The following is a 19,744-nucleotide window of genomic DNA, read 5'->3' on the forward strand; positions in this document are numbered from 1 at the left end:
TTTTCCCGTTGATGCTATTAGCCAGTGTTTTCTTGTCAAACAAAAATAAATATTAATCGCATGTTATTTATTTGCCAAACCGATATTTTTCGTTTAATTCTACGACGAAGGCGGCCGCAAATAAAGATTATTTTTTGGGGAGTGATATGATACACGATTTTTCACGAAAATAAACGCGAAATATCTCTGACCATATTCGGTATGCTTTCACTTGAATATTTTAGGAAATAATTCGAAATTAAAGAAATAAAAAAAAAAAAGAGAAAATAATCCTTAAAGATGATAATAATACAGTCCCCTTCCCAAAAAACAAAAAACTATGAAGAACTCTATATTATTATATTGATAAGTAAAAAAAAAAGATGTGATTACTACTGGAAAAATGACATTTATTTTTATTTTTAAGTTTTACTTGCCTTCCAATAGGCATATTTATTTTATACTCGTAGAGGGTGAAGGGTGAAAAAAAATTTTCCGAGAGACACTGATTGAAACTGATTGAAAAATAAATGGGAGTGATTGAAGTTCCCTCCCAATTTTTTTACTTTAATTGTACCTATGCTACCGATCGTTCGAAAATGCACAGCTAATAAAACGCTACAAGGATGGAAAACGATCGCCGTATGTGAGCGCAGTATATAATAGTATAATACATCGCGTACCTAATGCATTCCTGTCACGATAAAAGTATTCAACATAATTATATTATAATACGTAGTAATGCCGATGGACGTGATGCGATTGGAAATTCGTCGACCACACGAGCGTGAGCTCACGCCACTACAATGTTATAATTGTAAACGGCTCACGATCACTAACGATGTAAACGTAATATTTGTACAACAGACGTGTATGCGCGGGTAAGGATCCGTTCAGGTCCATCATTCGCTGTATTTATAATATGCGCGTTATACAGACACGTAATAATAATAATATTTTATTTTAACGAGCTCTCCTCCACGTAGTGACTATTACCAGTTGATAATTGTATAAGAGCACACACACATCTCGTTAAGTCTCGTAATGGTTTCGGATTCGTATTATGCATATTTCGATTCAATTATCTGTCCGGGAGCGCATACATTATAATATTATTAATAATAATAATAATAATAATTTATCTTATTATCATGCATCGTTTATACGCTCTACGTAGTTACTGTGCCAAGCGCTGCGAGATAAGATGAGCCGTCGTACATATGTATACATGTTATATAATAATATGTAAACCGTATTTGCATTCGGACGGAGATGGGCACAACCGGTTTTTGCCGTTCTGTGTGCGTATGGAAAAACGTAAAGAACGTTCCATCGCGTCCGATCGAAACGCTATCGACGGTCTCTGTGAAACTTCAACGTCGCCAATCGCGTAGTATAGGTTTTTTTCAATTTCAATACGTTTGTTATTATTGTATTATTACATTGCGTGCGCAGTTATAAGTATTCGTGGGAAGAATCCCTATCTTCGCACCTCAAACTGCTCGTAGAGAGTTGATCGATTCTTCTAGAGAGTAAAAAAAAAAAAACTTTTGCAGTACTCTGTTTATATATATAACCAAATTTTTTTTACTATATGTACATATTTTTTTATTAGATATAGGTATCTTTTTTTTTGTTCTATTAACTTTTACAACACTCTACCGATAACGTTTTATGATATCGAGCACTGTTCGAGCCGAATATTAAATCCTTAACAGTCGTGAGTACACTGGTAGCACTCGTTTTATCCGTTTCCTCGCCACAAACGTGACAACCTCACTTTGCTGTGCATGGATTTACCTACAAATCTTGATCGAATGCCGAGAAGGGTGACCCTTATCAACCGTCGATTTTGTGTATACTTAACACCTGATATTATTTGAGTAACGTTAGTTGATACAAATATTTAAAAGTGTATTTTCATTTTGAGTGTTTCGACTTTTTTGTACAAATACCTCATAATATTTTAAAAAAATTTAAGCGCCACATGCAAACGTATAATATTAAGATACATGGTTTTATAAAAATATAATAATCAATTATACGATAAAAATTTCTAGAACGAGCCATTTCCGATCGACAAGAATAAAGCCCATCCAGTATTTTTAAATCTGAGTGAATCGGGGAATAATGAACCGGTTATACTATGCCTCATTTATTATTTAATAGCTTAGATGCTCTAAACATTTTTTACATTTAATTGGATGGAAATTGTGTATAATTGGAAGTAAAAAAATACCCAAAAGAAAGATAACTTTTCAACTACTTACGATTGGCCCATTTCAATTAAGTTAAAAAAAAAGGAGATTTTTGGTTTTTTACTAGGTTATGCTGTACACGGATTTTTATTTTTGATCTTTTTATACAAAACGTAGTTGAGCGTCACAAGTTACTTGTGTTCACGAACCTGCGTAGAATATCACACATAATCAACCAAAAACAAACGTTTTCAATCCAATTTAATTTGAAGCGTTGACTCATTATAAACCTAATTATTTGTTATTACTGTTATTATATATATATATTGTTATTATTATTATTCTTACAAGTTTTTTAGGTTAAAAAATAAGATTGAATTAAACGAGTTAGATTATAATTTAATCAAACTATTAATTTGACTGTTTTAGCATCTTTACTTAATTATTTTTCTATCTTAACTCATATACTCGTATAGATATAGAATGTAGGTGTAGGTATATTCATAGTATATAGAAACTTTAATAAAGTATAATAATATATTAAATATGTATAAGTGTATGTACTTGTATACATAATTGCAGAAATGAACCCATTTGTTGAAATAATTTTCGTCCGTTGTCTGCTGCTGTAACGCGCCTGAAGATATTTATGAGAAACAAGTCAAATTTAACGTAATGGTAATATACATGATATATATATATGTATGTATATCGACTTGTTTTAAGACACACACACACACACACACACACATATTTTCTATTTTAATTTAAATGTAAAATGTAATCGTTTATACAAGTGATGTTTCTATATATATACGTTATTATAACTATATGTAATCAATTTTTAAACTCACTCGTATTAATCAATATATATATACATATAGCTATTTGGTATTTTATATTATACGTGCAGGATATTAAACGAAATTCATTTCTTTCCTCATTTTTAATTCAATTAAAATATTTGTACGTATTAATAATATTCTTATAGTCGTTTCATGATGTACTCGTATAATAAAATTTAATCATCCGTCAACGTATCTCGTTATAATTTTATGTGATAGCTATCCTATCATTATCCATAAAACGTGTAGAAAGAATGATAACAAAAACAATTTAAATAATAATACATGTAAAACGCGTATAAATCGTATACATACACGTCACACATATGCAGTTCAGAATCAGCTATCGGTACCTATACCGACAAAATAACCTTTGCTTAACGAGCCGTTGTTACACCACCAATGAATGATTAAATATTATAAATATTATTATTTTTCTTTTTACACGTTTCTGGTGGATATTTATGGGTTTATAATTTAAAATTACGTGAGTTCATCAAGTCTTCGGCTTTTATAGATATGTGAGTAATACATTATACCTATACAAGCACATAACTAGGGGGAGGGTGTTACGGATGTAGTAACACCCTCTTTTCCCTTGACCGTATTATACTGAAGTCTTATAAAGATTCATTATAACCCGTGATGGACACATATTTATTATAACGGAATACATACATAATACAATAAAAATAATGTAAAGCGGAGACCCGGTTTATCACGACACCGTTTTGTCTAATAATCTAAAGCCGTGGTTTTGTATTGTTTCATGTACGTTTTAAAAAATATATATAAGAGACAAAATGTACATTTGAAATTTTAAATAAATATTTAAATATTTTCTCGTACATTAGTAGGTACATTGAACATGAATATTTGTTCATGTGTAGTGTACTAATGTGTATGTATGATTGTACCATAAAATATACGTTAAGTTATTATTTTGCTGTATATAATTGTTTCGATTAATCTAGAATAACAACGCCTTTTTTAAATGCCCAGCTACGCGTTTGCATAAATTATATATGACAGAGGTGGGCAACTGGAGGCCCGCGTACTTTTCTTATCTGGTCTGTGCTAAATTTTCAAATTACTTCATAACATTTCAGCGATCATCGATATTTAATTTTATCACGATCATCGTAAAATGAAAATATTATATTTTTTTCTAGTGTTGAACTGCAGTTACTTTATTAAATATCTAAACATAATATATATCCATATTGGCATAACTAACATAGATATAGGTATCGGGTAAATATTGTATTGGTTTAGTCGTAAAATTAAATTATATAAAATAATTGCTGATTGTCAATTTGAAGTTTTTATTTTTTGTTTTTTGCTCTCTTTACCTCGCCCATCAGATTTTAAAGTTCTGTAAGTTGAACCTCTCTTTACTTTGAGTTGTCCATATAGTATATGGTATAAGTAAACTGAGTGGTGTACCAGTACACGTAATAGATAACAATATTTTCGTGAGGCTGCAACACAATTGCGCAATTTTTCCTTTATTGACCCGACTAATTACACCGTGATTGCACTAAATGTATTTACTGACATGGTCAATAGTCGACATTTTTTTTAATAAAAAAATGTTTTTTTTTTTCTATACTGATAGTCATTAGTCGATATTTTTACTATAACTATCATTAGCCCAATTAAATTTTCATTTGGATTTTGAAAAAGTGCATTTTATGAATTAATAGTTTGAGTGCATGTTTATACAAATTATAGATAGTATGTATTGTATACATTATTTTATGTTGTACATAAATTATTATACATAGTATATACACATATAAATTGGTGCACAACGGTGTTGTGATTTTATCAGGTAAATAGGGATCGGGGCGCAATCGTGTTACAAATTTTTTTGGCAATAGTGGTGTAATTAGTCGGGTGAAAAAGGAAAAATTGCGCAATCGTGTTGCACTGTTTCGTGGACGTCAGGATCTTGATACGATCCACGTGTATTAATTTTTGACCTACTCATCATCCGTGTAGGTATTGCCATTTATTTGCAAATGTGCACGTATACACATCTGTATCTTATGAGAAGTTATTCATTTATTCCGTTCAATCGTAACATTTTATAAACTATTTGTTCGTTTCCCATGGCTTCTAAATTATATGAAGCACCTACACGTATGGCGCAGTTAATATTACATATTATTATACTGGTTTTTATGTTTTTTCTCACTTCCTGCGTGCATTTCCAACTACTTATAGATACAGTTACAAAAATATTAAACCAACTATTGAAATAAACGTAACTCAAATTCAAAGACAAAATGTTAAGCACAGAGCTTAAATCGCAGAGCACAATTTTATTTTTAGGTTTATATGACTTACCATAAAATCCTCTATGGCTTCATGTGTATCAAAATTACTAACCAAATTTTTAATTATATTATTATTAATTAAATAAAAATTCATAAAATAAACGACCTTGCCTGGGTTGGTTTACAGACAAAGAAAATAGTGTATACTAATGAGAATTCAATAGAAACCTATTTAACTATAACACAAAAACCAATGGTAGTGAAACATGTTACAGAATTATATATTATGTATAGCGGCGAGTAAATCAATACCCTTATGTCTCCTTAATCCGTATTAATTATTTAACTGAAAATAATTTTTTTAAATTAAATATTTTTTTAGTTGGTATAGCTATTAGTTTTAAAAGTTGTGTTTTTAAACACCTATTTTGTAAATGTACTAATTTTTTATAGTAAAAACTAAGTAAAAACTAACCTTTTAATGATTAAATAATTATAATAAATTCATGGAGTTTTGTCGTACATAGGCATATCTTGTGGTATTATACTAAACCATAGAAAGTAATTCCGCAATATTATTATAAATTCTAATAATTTATTAAAAATGAATTTTATATTTTTAACATAATTAATATCATGGTTATGATGAAATAAAATTAATTAAATCAGATTATAGAATTTCACTAAGAAATATTTTCCGTAATTAATGAAACAAAACTGAATCTTTTTTCTCAGTCTTTTACATAGTTTGTTTACGCTGAAAAAAATTATGGAGAAATTAATGCTATAAGAAAACTTAAGTAAGTATTATTTAAGTCTAATTTTGAGTTTGAAACGTATGCTGTATAAAAATACATTTATGATCAGAAAGCTTAATTAAAAAAAAAGAAAGAAACATCGTTGATAAAACAACTCTGCTTAAAATTTAATATACATAGCTTATATTTTATTTAAAAAAAGAAAAACACATTAGTTTTAATGATACTATTTTTTAAATGCCATCAAAATTAAAATCTTCGCGTAGGTGTATTTCCATCCAATCAAACGATTGATTATTCGAAAAATAATTTGAAAACGTGCAGTTTTAAATTACGTGAATAAAAAATAATAATAATAATAATTATAATAGCATAGCTTAACTATTTTACGACTTGTAATTTCATTTATAATTTACGAATTTATAATTTAGAGACCTTATTTAAACAGTAAAAATGATGTCCGTGTGGAAAATTGTATAGCGTTTAAGAAGGATTAAAATTATTGCTGAAATAATTAAAAATATTTTTATATGTCCTCTTTCACACGCAAAAAAAAAAAAAAAAACAGTATGAAAATAGACTGTAAAGGAAATAATATGTTGCGTGTTTACAGTTATCTCGAACACTTTTAATGCAGTATTATATTATAATATAATAGTATGCGTGTTTATATACATTTTTTTTTTTGTTATTTCATGATCAACAATATGATTATTAGTTTGGTTTGAACAGACATAGTGCTCACAATGAATTAACCATCATTATTATGGGCTTGTATACACAAGTATACTAAATCTAATTAAATACCATATCAATAGATTATAAAATTAAAATGCTACATACAATTATAGTTATTTGTTTTCTATCGGGACAACTGAATTAGTGTTCGACGTATTTTTCGTACGAAATTTTATATCTATTGTAATCGACGAATTTACGAGATTATGACAATAATTGATGAATAAACGTCGTACCTTTATACTAACCTTTATACGTGGGTTTTATACATTATATTGAGTTCGAAACGTCACTGGTTCCGATTTGTTTGTAATGCAACTGTCTATACTGTACATTCTCGAGCATTTCGTTATAAATTCTATTCTTCTGTTTGGTGATTTACGCATGAGCTAATAGGATCATGGCCAGTGTACGGCTCGGGGAAACTCGAATTCCCTCCTATTTAAAAATTTTCCATTAATCGAATCAATGAAATTGATATAACTATCGATTTATACAATAATACATTTATAAATTGATGATAATACTAAATAGGCAGAGGCCTAGGTATATATATTTCCTATTATTACCAATATACACAATACTTAAATAACATTATTATATGAGTATAAATATTTATTAGTAAAATTGTAGTGGCACTCGAGTTTCCCAGTGGAGCTCACAGGCGTAGCGAGCGAAGTTTAAAAATTTTAAAAATTGAAGTTTTTACATAGGTTTATAGACGAAAGTGGAGCTTCAGTGTATCAAGTATTTCAAACAATTTTATGTCTCGCGGAATTTTGGAGTAAATAATATTTTTAAAATGCGGAGCTACAGTCCAAATATACAATTATATATGATATGTACTACAAAAATAATATATTTATTTTGTGGCAATTTAGTATATTGTAAATGCCGAGTGTTATTTTTTTATATTTCTTGCAAGTTATTTTTTATATAAATCACGTCTGTATTCATTAATGTATTTGTGCTTACATTATGTTGTAGAATATATTTATGACAAAGTTTTGATGATCTTTCAGAGTGTTGTCAGACAGATATTTGTTTCAAATAGTTGCTTAGTATTTGTTTATTAATTTTTTTCCAAGTCCTTCATCCATTTATGAATTTTATTTGAAACATCGATCTGAATTTCATCGATTAAATTAATTTTTAACTCGGCTTTACATATTTTTTTGTTGTACTTCCATCTCTTAATTTTATTAGCAAGGTGTTTTTGGAATCCATAATTGTAACCATCCAACATCAAAACAGTTTTTCCCTTGTATACAATCGGATGGTACTTCTATGATAATACTGGTTAGGCGACTGAAAGCTGCAGAGCTTCAAATATATGAGCGCTTTGTTTTCGTGCTATACTTGTTGCGATGATGTATGCAAACATACGATATGCTCTTGTTAGTTCATAAAACCAGATTTTTGGACATTTGTACAGTTGATTTATTCGAGAATAGATTCATAGTGTGCCAAACGGAACGAGCAAGCCTGTCTACGGATTCATTGACTCGCACTTCAGTTATTAAGTGATTCGACTTGATTTTTCGGTCTCGAACCGAATATTGTCAACATACTATGAACCCCAACCGAACTGAACTATTAACATTTTTTTATCGAACTAAAATTGAAACTCATAATTTAAATTATGAAAATTTTACTTACATTGTACAACATTTAATGCATCTAAAAATATATAGTAAATTATAATAATTATTTATTAACATCCAATACTATTATTTCTGATAAAATTTTTAAAAATATAGAGTATAAACAATATTTATATTTTTCCTTTTCACTTTTCCAAAAATAGATTTGTGGTTTTGATCATATTATTACCCATTATGTGAAAAATAATTTGTGATAATATTACCTACTCATATAGATATTTACAAAAATAATCACATGCTTCAATATGGAATTATTTTATTTTATCATACCTAATCGTAATAAAATAAAAAAAATATTTAATACTATTATGATACTTACTATAAACTATAAAATATAGAAAATTAATTTTAGATGGTTAGATTTAGAATATTTTCAAGTTCAAATGTGAAACATACCTAAATGAAAAATAGTTCGGTTTAACCCATCACTAAATTCGACAAAACGATTTACTTCGCTATACGTCTACGCTGTTGTGATACCGTTCGATGAATCCGTGATGGCGTAATATTTGTATGTACTTTTTAGTTTTTGTTGAAAATACGCTACAGTCGATTGTACAGCCATCATGTACAGTAATTAAAGTTTATAAAGAAATCGACCGGACTTAAAACTATGATATTGTTCTCTTGTCAAACGTGTTAAATTTGACTAACACGTCATATAATATTATTTATAGACGTGTAGCAAATCGGAATATCATGAAGAATAAAAATATTTAATAATTTTGTGCGGACCATTAAAATTAGTACATGGGTTTTAATTAAATTTAACTGTATATATCGTTTTGCAAACTGAATGCTTCAAAGACAGTGTCATTATTTTTACTACTTTTAATTAAAACATTTCAATTAAACAGTTTTTTTAGGTCTTCGACAACTTAAATATACATAATATAAATATGTTTGAGCATACAATTTTAATACTGTAAGAAGAAACGTAAATATAATTTATTAATAATAATAATTATAATAATAATAATAATAATAATATATAATTTATTTATATTATAAGAAGTATACTATTTTAGTACATTAAAAACATTGTACATTCTTTAATACATTAAAAATATTGTATAAAAGGCTGAGGCGACAGGCCTTCTCGGACGTATGGGCCCCAGGGCTCTAGCCCTCCTTCCCCCCACCCTCCCTAACCTGCTTACACAATACACACATACAGAAGATAGCAGTATACGAATAGTAATAATTTATTTAGTATTTAGTCTGCATTTTGAAAACGTGCAAATTTTTATTGTTTCCTGTACCATATACTTATTTCTGCTGCAACAATAGAAATGTAATTATTATAAAAATAAATGTACAAAAATAGTTCTGTGAAAACAGATCTTTTATTTGCATTCAATTATAATTCTCACAGAGGACTAAAGGAGAAACTTATCACACATTTATGGTGGGTACAGTTATATTGTAAATTATAAATATTAATAAAATAAGTCGAAGAAATATCATAAAAATAAACGTAAAAATATTAAAAACACATGCACTTCAAAGTTATGGCTGTAATGCATTAAATATGTTATTGGATAACAAATACCAGTTTTTGAGAAGATAGATTTATTATCCGGATAAAGAAGAAAACACTTGATACATTTAGTACTTACCTAAAACTCTGTATAACTGTTTAAGAGTAAGACAAAACTTTTAAGCAATATCACATCACAAAAATAAAATAATACTCTAAACAAAACTTAAAGTCATCTGTTTCGTTCTAAATTATGAAACACTATTACCGACATCCGGTATAAATAATTATGTTTGTTTTAATTGTCGTGGGCGTATACGTGATACCTACACAAAAATCCGTTTGCGTTAAACACTATATTCCTACACTACAACCTATACAAGCGTATATATATATATATCATATTCTCATAGTATGCGATTAGTGATTATACCATATTATACATTTAAGATAATAATATTATTATCTGTGAATATTTCATTTTTTAATTTATGGAACAACACTAAATGTATCTTATTGTAGATCTACTAGATATTATATGCTCTTCTAAATTTCCAACAATTATTTCTTCTTTCGTAACCAAAAGTATTTGATATAACTCATATAGCAGTAATATACTAAGAGATTTACAGCGTTCAATTACATTTCCTTAAAAACTCGTAATGCATTAGATTCTCAAACCTGTTGAATAATGTAAAATTGAATATATAAGTATACTTAGTTAAAATATAAAGTATATTTACTCTATACTAATAAAACAAATGAATAATTGAAATATCTCTAATCACCAGATTTCTTGTAATATAAACAATTATTTCTAATGAGTATAAAAATAATAAATTTATCGTCTCTGATTTATTGAATAAATCAAATATTTACTAAATAAATAACCCTATTTCCAGTAATTATTATTATTACTCGAATACAATATTATTATTATCATCACATGTTGGAAGATTTTGTTAATTCATTTGAACGATTCGAACCCCAAATCGAACAAGAATGAGCGACTTTAGTTTCAAAAAACTGGTTTTTATTCAAAGCCATAAAAATATTGTTAAGTCTATCATGCGACTATCAATAGAAATCTGTTTTCGCACTTTTAACAGTTTAAACATCAATCGTTTGTATTGCTACAGTGTTAACAAACAAAATGAATCGTTTTCGATATTTTTTTTCAACCGAATGATCCCGTATTTTACGGTGTTTCTCGAACACATACATTTTGAATTTGCAGTTCAAATGCTTAACCTCGTATATAATACGTCTGAGCGTATTACTATTCTATTCCGTAACAATACATAAACAAAAGTACAATAATTTAATATAATAAATCATTATGCGCACGCCATTCAATCGCACGTCGGAACATCATAATAACTCGCCATTGGTATGTAATACGGAACAATCGTGGACGGTACAACATTAAATTTAATAAATTTCGCCGTGTCCGTTACACCGATACAAGTGTAGAAATTCACGTGATATATTTACATGGCGGTTATTATTTTTGTGTAGATGCGGTCTTCATTTTATAATATATATATATATATATATATATATTTATACGTATATAATAATATAGTATCGTACAGCTTTATTATTTTTATTTTTTTATTTTACTTTTTTCCCCGAGAGGACACATAATCGGTACACAAATATTGACATAATAGGGATAGGGTAATAAATACATTTACGCGGTGATGACGATGTCACGGTAGATATACGTTTATACGAGGACATTGTAATAGTAATAGAGTAGAACCTCGATTATCCGAACTTCTATTATATGAACCCTCTATTATCCGAACGTTATTTTGTTTCTATTCATTTATCCGATATCTAACCGTTTCTTCTTTGAAAAATCAAAGTGAGGATGAAGAAAACGATATACAGCAGTTACTACTCTTATGAAAGTAAGAATACACACGGACTATCACGTACGGAGGCATTCGCTGCATTTGAGACTGGTCTTGGGTGGTTAGAGACACAGGATGAATTCCAGCATAATATCCAGCAAATTATGGTACTTCTATTAAAACATTTGCGAAATTTAGCTACGCAAAAGCGCGCAGCAGCATTTTATCTAACAAAAAAACAATAAATTTGTCAAAAAATATTAATAATACAATATAATAAGTCTATAATTGTCTTAATAATTAATAATTAATAATTATTAATAATATTCTAATATTCGTAATAAGTAATAACATAATATGTAATAACAATTGTATGTTAATTGTAATAATATATTTATTTTTTTAATTTCTATTATCTGAACTTTTGCCTATTCGAACTCTTCGTGGTCCCAATTAGTTCGGATAATGGAGGTTCTACTATAATAACAAAAATAATATTACGAACTATTGAGAGGACACGCAACGGTCCATTATACTATTGATCGAATACCGTACGATTATCAGTTACAAAAATGACCATATTAATTTTTACAATCCGTTCGTTTTAATTAGTGTGTGACGATCGAGTGTGTATGCTTGTGTGTGTGTATGCTTGTGTGTGTGTGTGTGTGTGTGTGTGTGTGTGTGTGTGAGTTTAACAAACATTTTTTCTGTATCGAAGTCATAACGCGCGAGGTCCGCCGATGTTATAACAATGCGTTTATGAATAGCGACGAAAGGTACCTATAATAATAATAAAATAATCGGAAGCAAAGAAACTCCCAAACGCGCACCTGTTAATCAGTGGGATTGCACTCGTGGGAAAAAAGGTCCGTGAGAATTCCGCTCGGTACAATATTCAACGGTGGCACATCGAAATTTTCAAGTGAATTGAACCGGTTTCCCACGGTCAATATTTTTTTATTTATTTTGAAAAACCAAGACATTTTTTACCTAAACATTATGTTTTAGTTTCGCATACACACACACACACACACACACACACACACAAGTAAATATACGCACTGCTTTCAATAGCAAAGATTTACGTCAAACCGTTTCTTATTGCACTGGATTCGGGTCTACAAAAAGTGTACTATTGATTTTTTTTATCGTAGAGCCAACAAATCTGGTCCATGAAGTTTTATAAGGAATTCACTCTAAAATATAATTAATATAATATTGGTTTTTGGATCGTTCGTTTGTATGTAAAATGTTATTATTTTCGTCCGTACATCAATTACATAAATATTTAATGTGACGGTATAGAGTAGGTGTTAAAAAATGTCCCATACGCCCGGGAACACAATGTTCCATTATTACGTGTAACAATATTTTAATTGTGGTCTTATAAAATAATTACAGTGTTCGTTTTATGTTTTAATTAATACAATCATGATAATACGTATACATGTTATTTATTATTATAATTAATTTAATTTTTACAGTTACCCTCATTTATTTATTGTTTATTTTATGAAGTTTTCTATACTTAAGTATAATGACGTTTGTAATTACATGATTATTTGAAGCGTTTAAAAAGTGTGTTTTTAATTTGAATAACATTTATTTTTTCTAACTAATTAAAAATTACTATTAAATATTGATACGTATTATTATTTAATGACAATTATAAAATTAAATACTAAAAAATATTAATTTATAAAATAAATATAAAACGTGTTTTTATGTCTTATTTAATAAGTTATATTTGGGATTTTAAATGGTATAATTTTGAAGGTATAAATTATGCAAATATAAAAAACACTTAAGGTGTCTAATAAATAAGACGATTTAATACACAAAAAGTTACTTCGATACATCTTAAATATAACCAAAAAACACGTTTTATTTATCGAAAGACGTAAAATATTTTACTCAATTATATATTAATATAAATGTTTGCAATCGAATTATAAATCATATGATTTAAGACCTATAGAATTAAATGCAGAAACATATACTTAATTAATATTATATTTAATTAGTAATTTAATATAAATCGTAGATTATTATACATAACTTCTTATGTGTATAAAATGTTTTCACTCTTCAATTATACAATATTATAATATTATCGTTTAATTGAAATAATTAAATAGAAACCTATATAGATAATGGGAACTGAGAGTAGTTACAACCATTGCTATATCTAACTAAAGCAGACATTACACACACTAATTAGATAAAATATTGGCTATTTTATTTCATGTGATTATATTAAAATGATGACAATATTTTGTAGAAAACTTGAAAAATTTAAAAAAGTGAAATTTATAGAAGAAGTAAAGAAGTGGATTGTAACTACTGGAGAGTTATACATTTTTAACAAAATGTTTCACTTATTATGTTATTAGCTATTATTATATTATCTACTAACTATTGATTAGATAGTTTTAGGGGGATTTTTTATGTTTTTCGGGTGCTAAAAACTTATCTCTTTTTCAGTTGAGTTGATTTAATTTAATTTGTAAATTATTACATCATTTTTATACATGTTATTAGGTGTATCTGCATTTACAATAACGTATACAGAAATAATATTTATCTAACAAATTGAACATAAAACGTGTAATATCAATATAGTCGAACTGATCATTGTGGTTATAATTCAGATAAAATTATTTGAACATGTGTACACGAAAATATTGCTTGTACTATATCAAAGATATATGTTTGTGAATACCTAAATAATAATTATTATCACCTAGGATCATAATAGACATTCTGGTCGTTTCTCTCTGCCGTCGGTTTGCCCCCAAATTACATGGTTTTTAATTTTATTTTTTTTAACGAGATCGAATGTGCTGGGTGGAGATGTACACGGTACTGATTAAACATCAACAATATTGTACCACCTACATGTATACAAATCGTACACTCGATGGTCTACACTATACTCAATGTGCACGACACACAAAAATATACACACACAAACACGCACGCACGCACGCACACATGCACGCTCAAACCTACACGCCATGTTGAGATGGAAATACAGTCGACTCTCGATAACTCGAACCTTCATCACTCATTCTTGATCTCGGATACATTAAATTCCTCTTCAAGTAGCAATGATACTTAATGTTTAAATAATCTTGTTAACTTGAAAATTAATTAGAGAAATTCTCTATAAGTATCTTGATTTTTTCATTCAAATTTAGTATTAAAAATAGTTTTATGACTTAGCTATAATAAAAAAATCATGAGAGATTATTTTAATTTGCTTTTCAGATTATTTTTTTTCTAATATTATTAACTATCATTTGATTTAGATATAGTTTATCAATGATTTAAAATTTAAAAAGCTAAATGATGTGAAAAAATGTAATTTTTAAAATAAGGTACCTTCATACGACACGGATTATCCAAAATACGGGACAAAAGTGTAATTTTTAAATTTGTGTTGGGACATCGGGACACTTCAATCAAACACAGGAAAATCCCGTAAAATATGGGACGTATGAGATCCCTATTTCAATAGTATCTATTATAAGCGGATTATTCTCCCTGACTTCCTCCTTCCAACAACCGTTACATGTTACGATCGAACCTATCGGACGTCAGTTTCACTAAAACGGTGACCGTTGTCGAAATAACTAAAATTGTGTTTCCATTGAAATAACTATTTATAGGTTTTATATTTTGTGACCTTATATTTATAATAATAATTATAGAAAACGCTATAGCATATTTTCAATAAAAATAAAAATATATCTATACATTTTTAAATAGTGATCATTTACGAGTAGCTGTTTTTTTTTTTTTTTTTTAAGGGAAGACGCAGTCTCACAGTCTCCACTGACGAGCCGCCCCTGATGGGAATCGGTTCCCCAACTATAGATAGTTGGTGTTCCAACGAGTAAACTAGTGCGACGTGGTTGAAATTTGAATCGCGTTGCGTCTATAGTCGCGTCCATAGAAATCGCAACTTTGCCGAACGTGTAATACACTGGCAGACGTGTGATGGCCAGGATTGTAGATGATCCAACAAATCTTGTGCTTTTAGTACTCGACAAGTACCTCGATATATGACCGAACGATGAAAACATATCCGTTTACATATTTTGAAATGTTGAGTATTAATCGTACAGTGAAAAAATAATCTAAAGCCACGTACACACTAGAGCACGCACAGACTGAGCATGTGTGTTCATGTTGTGCATTCTACAAATTTGCTTAGTGAGGACGATATATCGAGTACGCACGAGCGTTTTTGATGCACAACTTTGACTCGCGTTCGTTGTGCATCGCGATAATCATCATATTTACTGCTCAGTATGGACGGCAGTATGCTCAGTATTGTTGCGACCGCGCGCACGATTTATACAAGTTTAGTGTATAATTATTTAATAATTGTTATTATTCATTTTCATTTATATTTTTCGAAATGGAATGGAGTAATAAATTGTGTCTAGTTTTCATTCAACATTACCAACATCCAGTACTATGGAACCCAAAAAATAATTATTATTTTTCTAAAACAAAAAAAAAACGAAGCGTGGAAAATTATCTCAAAAAATTTAAATAGGGAAGTTAAAGATGTTAAAAAAAAAGGCTTAAGTTTGTTGTGTTCTTTTCGGCGAGAAAAAGTCACTTGAGTGACAATAAAAATTAAATTATTATTATTAAAGTTTAAATTTTAAACACAATATACAAAAAACAACATACACTGTATACGTTCACCACACAAATGAATATCCGAAGCGCAGATTTATCGCAGACAAGCTTGTTGTGCGTAATAACGTCCATATTGAGCACACACAACACATAACGTGAGGACACATGCTCGGTCTATGCGTGCTCTAGTATGTATGCGACTTAAGAACCATTCCTAAACAAGTCGGAAACCTGGGTAAAATGTTAATTATGTACTATCGCACGTTTGCAAACTTTGAACTGGATGAACCGGACACTAAATGGAATGGTATTTTACATCTCATCCGATTTTGTTTTAGACGGTATAAGCCGTACGTATTTCAACTACGTACTGTGGCGTATCCATGGGGGGGTTTTGGAAGTTATAACCCCTCCCCCCATAAACATGAGATGGTAAATTAACTTTTATATGAAACATGGTTCTTTCTTTAACATTTTTATATTTTAGAATTTTGACTTGGAAATCATATAAATAGTTTTTATAAACACTATACACACACACACACACACACACAAGTCATAATATTATGATCATATTTAGATACTTTACTACTACTTTGATAATTTTTGCTTGGGAACATATTTAGATTTTCTACAACGGTTGATTCTAAATCGGTCATCTGGTCCCGATAACTGAGATAAAAGCGATATCATTGTCTGTATTCAAAGTTTATTTTGGGTATACCTATTGCATTCGCGGCTCGCCGATTATTTAACACAAACACGTTATTGTGTAAAACTAATAGTTATTAGTTAATAGTTGGTCATTGCCAGCTGTTGTCTCACTGTTTTTCTTATTATTCGTTTATTCGTTTATATTTGACATTTGTATTCCATTATATTTGTTTTATTTTAATTTTACATCATTCTAAGACGTCTAAACATTCCATTATGATAAGATATTTTTAAAATTTAATTTTTAGTATACCTAAGTGATTGGACAGAAAATATTTTAATATCTAATATTTATGTTTCTATATTAGTTCCTAGTTCCTAAATTGTTATTATTATTATTATTATTTATTATTATAGACAAATTCTCTAACAAATAAGCAGACTAGAAAAATTAATTCTTTTTTTTTTACTTGAGTCAAAAAAACTAATGTCAACCAGACTTAAAAATACCGAGATCAATATTATATAGTCTACTATAATATAATAGTAGTCAAAATGATAGATAAGATTAAATATATATAGATTTGCTGAACCCCTCCCCCCATAAAAAGTTCCTGGCTACGCCACTGACCACGTACGTGATATTATCAGCAAATTCGTACATCACATCTAGGTCATTGTTGTGTTAATAACTCATCCAATTTCAAATAGAAAACAACACTTTTATACCTCCAAAAAATATACTCATTTCTTGGCCGTGTGAATAATATTCAAAATATAAGTGCTACTTTATCTTTTTCAGTTCCATAGCATTATTCCATACACAACTATAATTTACACTACGTATACTTCTATCACATTAATAGGTGTATATATGTGTATATGTGTATATATGTTTATATGTATATATGTGTTATTATAGGTGTATATTTAAATCATATTTGTTTAGTAATTAACGAATAAAAATAGATACATTTTTTATCACTGATTATTTGAATTATAATATGTTGATTAATTTTTTGTTTATTATTGTAATACAGGGGGTTATAAAATAATTAATAATTAATAATATAAAATAAAAATAAATAAAAATAGGTTTATACACTTATTTTTTTTCTAAATCAACTTAATAAAGAAAATTATTTTAAATAAAATAAATCATAATTAATAATTCATTTTTTTTATTTATAGAAAATATAACCATTTTACACATGTAACTTTTGAATGATGAAACTTTATAAAATTATTTGTTTTTTATATACATCTATTATCTTATTTGGATAATTTTTTGGGTGAATGTAAATTCCTACACGAGAGTAGCAGGTACAAAAATACATACGTTAGTTCCTACACGATATAAAAAGCTACATATGTAAGTTCCTCCGCAGTTAGATACTATTATCAGCTTACAGCTTGTCGTATTTTCTCGTTATTTCATACACATTTTGCATTAAATTAAGTATATTTGAATGTATATTAGTTAGCTAATATACATTATATATTGATATATAATATATATATTTTATAAAAATGTATTATTTTGATGAAATTTCTACGCGCTATTACCTAACTTTCCATGCGCTATATATGCGATTTTAATCATCATATTATATTTATTTGTGAAAATGCGCGAAATGATTTTTATTATATTTTTTAATTATCATACATTTATTTTTGAAAATCCGTATATACATTAATTGTGTATATATCTATACATATGTACCTTTTTCCGCCGTGTAGGAACTTACATATGTCCGTGTAGGAACTGACGTATGTAATTGCTTACCTGCTACTCTCGTGTGGGAACTTACGATTCCCCAATTTTTTGGTTACCTATATGCAACATTGTTCATATGGTATACGTTATATATTTATGTACATCGTATAGCGATGCAATCGATAAGCGAGTGATCACGATCATTTTTTTTTTTTTTTTTTAGGGAAATTTTTGTTTCATATTTACATAATTTTATTTTTTTTATATGTTTTAATATTTTTAATGCATATTTAAGTACTTATATGAATATTTTATTTAATATTATATTTAAGATCATATTATAGTGCTTAAAACAACTTTTTTTAGAGCTATAAGTTATGAGCCCTAATCATAACACCATGAGAAAATTGTTAAATCGCTGTCGTATAATTATGACATGTATGTATTTTCTATAACCAAACACGTCGACGATATGATATAGGTAACTCGTAATTCATACCTTATACCTACGTACATATTATACGTATATATTATAAATGCACTACAATAATAATAGTATAATAATATAATAGGTACATCAGTTATTTGCATTCATACAGTACGAAAAAAAATAACATACATAAATATACCGATAGATTTATAGATCGTAGAATATTGACATGTTCATCGGTTTCGGTATATTATATCGTATTAATATATATACATAGATAGATAGTATGTTTGGATGGATCGCGCATGTATAATGTAACACCATTGCCGATAAATGTAGGTACTATATGGTTATAGCAAATTACGATGAAAGAAACAACACGATTTCTCCATAAAATCTATCATTGAACAAGATGGCCATGTAGCAGAAATGCATGGGGGGGACGTGACATGCTTAAAACCTTCAAAAGGTTATTATAACG

The sequence above is a fragment of the Sipha flava genome, unplaced genomic scaffold (assembly GCF_003268045.1).
Source record: "Sipha flava isolate LNK unplaced genomic scaffold, YSA_version1 84_pilon_pilon, whole genome shotgun sequence".
NCBI lineage: Eukaryota > Metazoa > Arthropoda > Insecta > Hemiptera > Aphididae > Sipha > Sipha flava.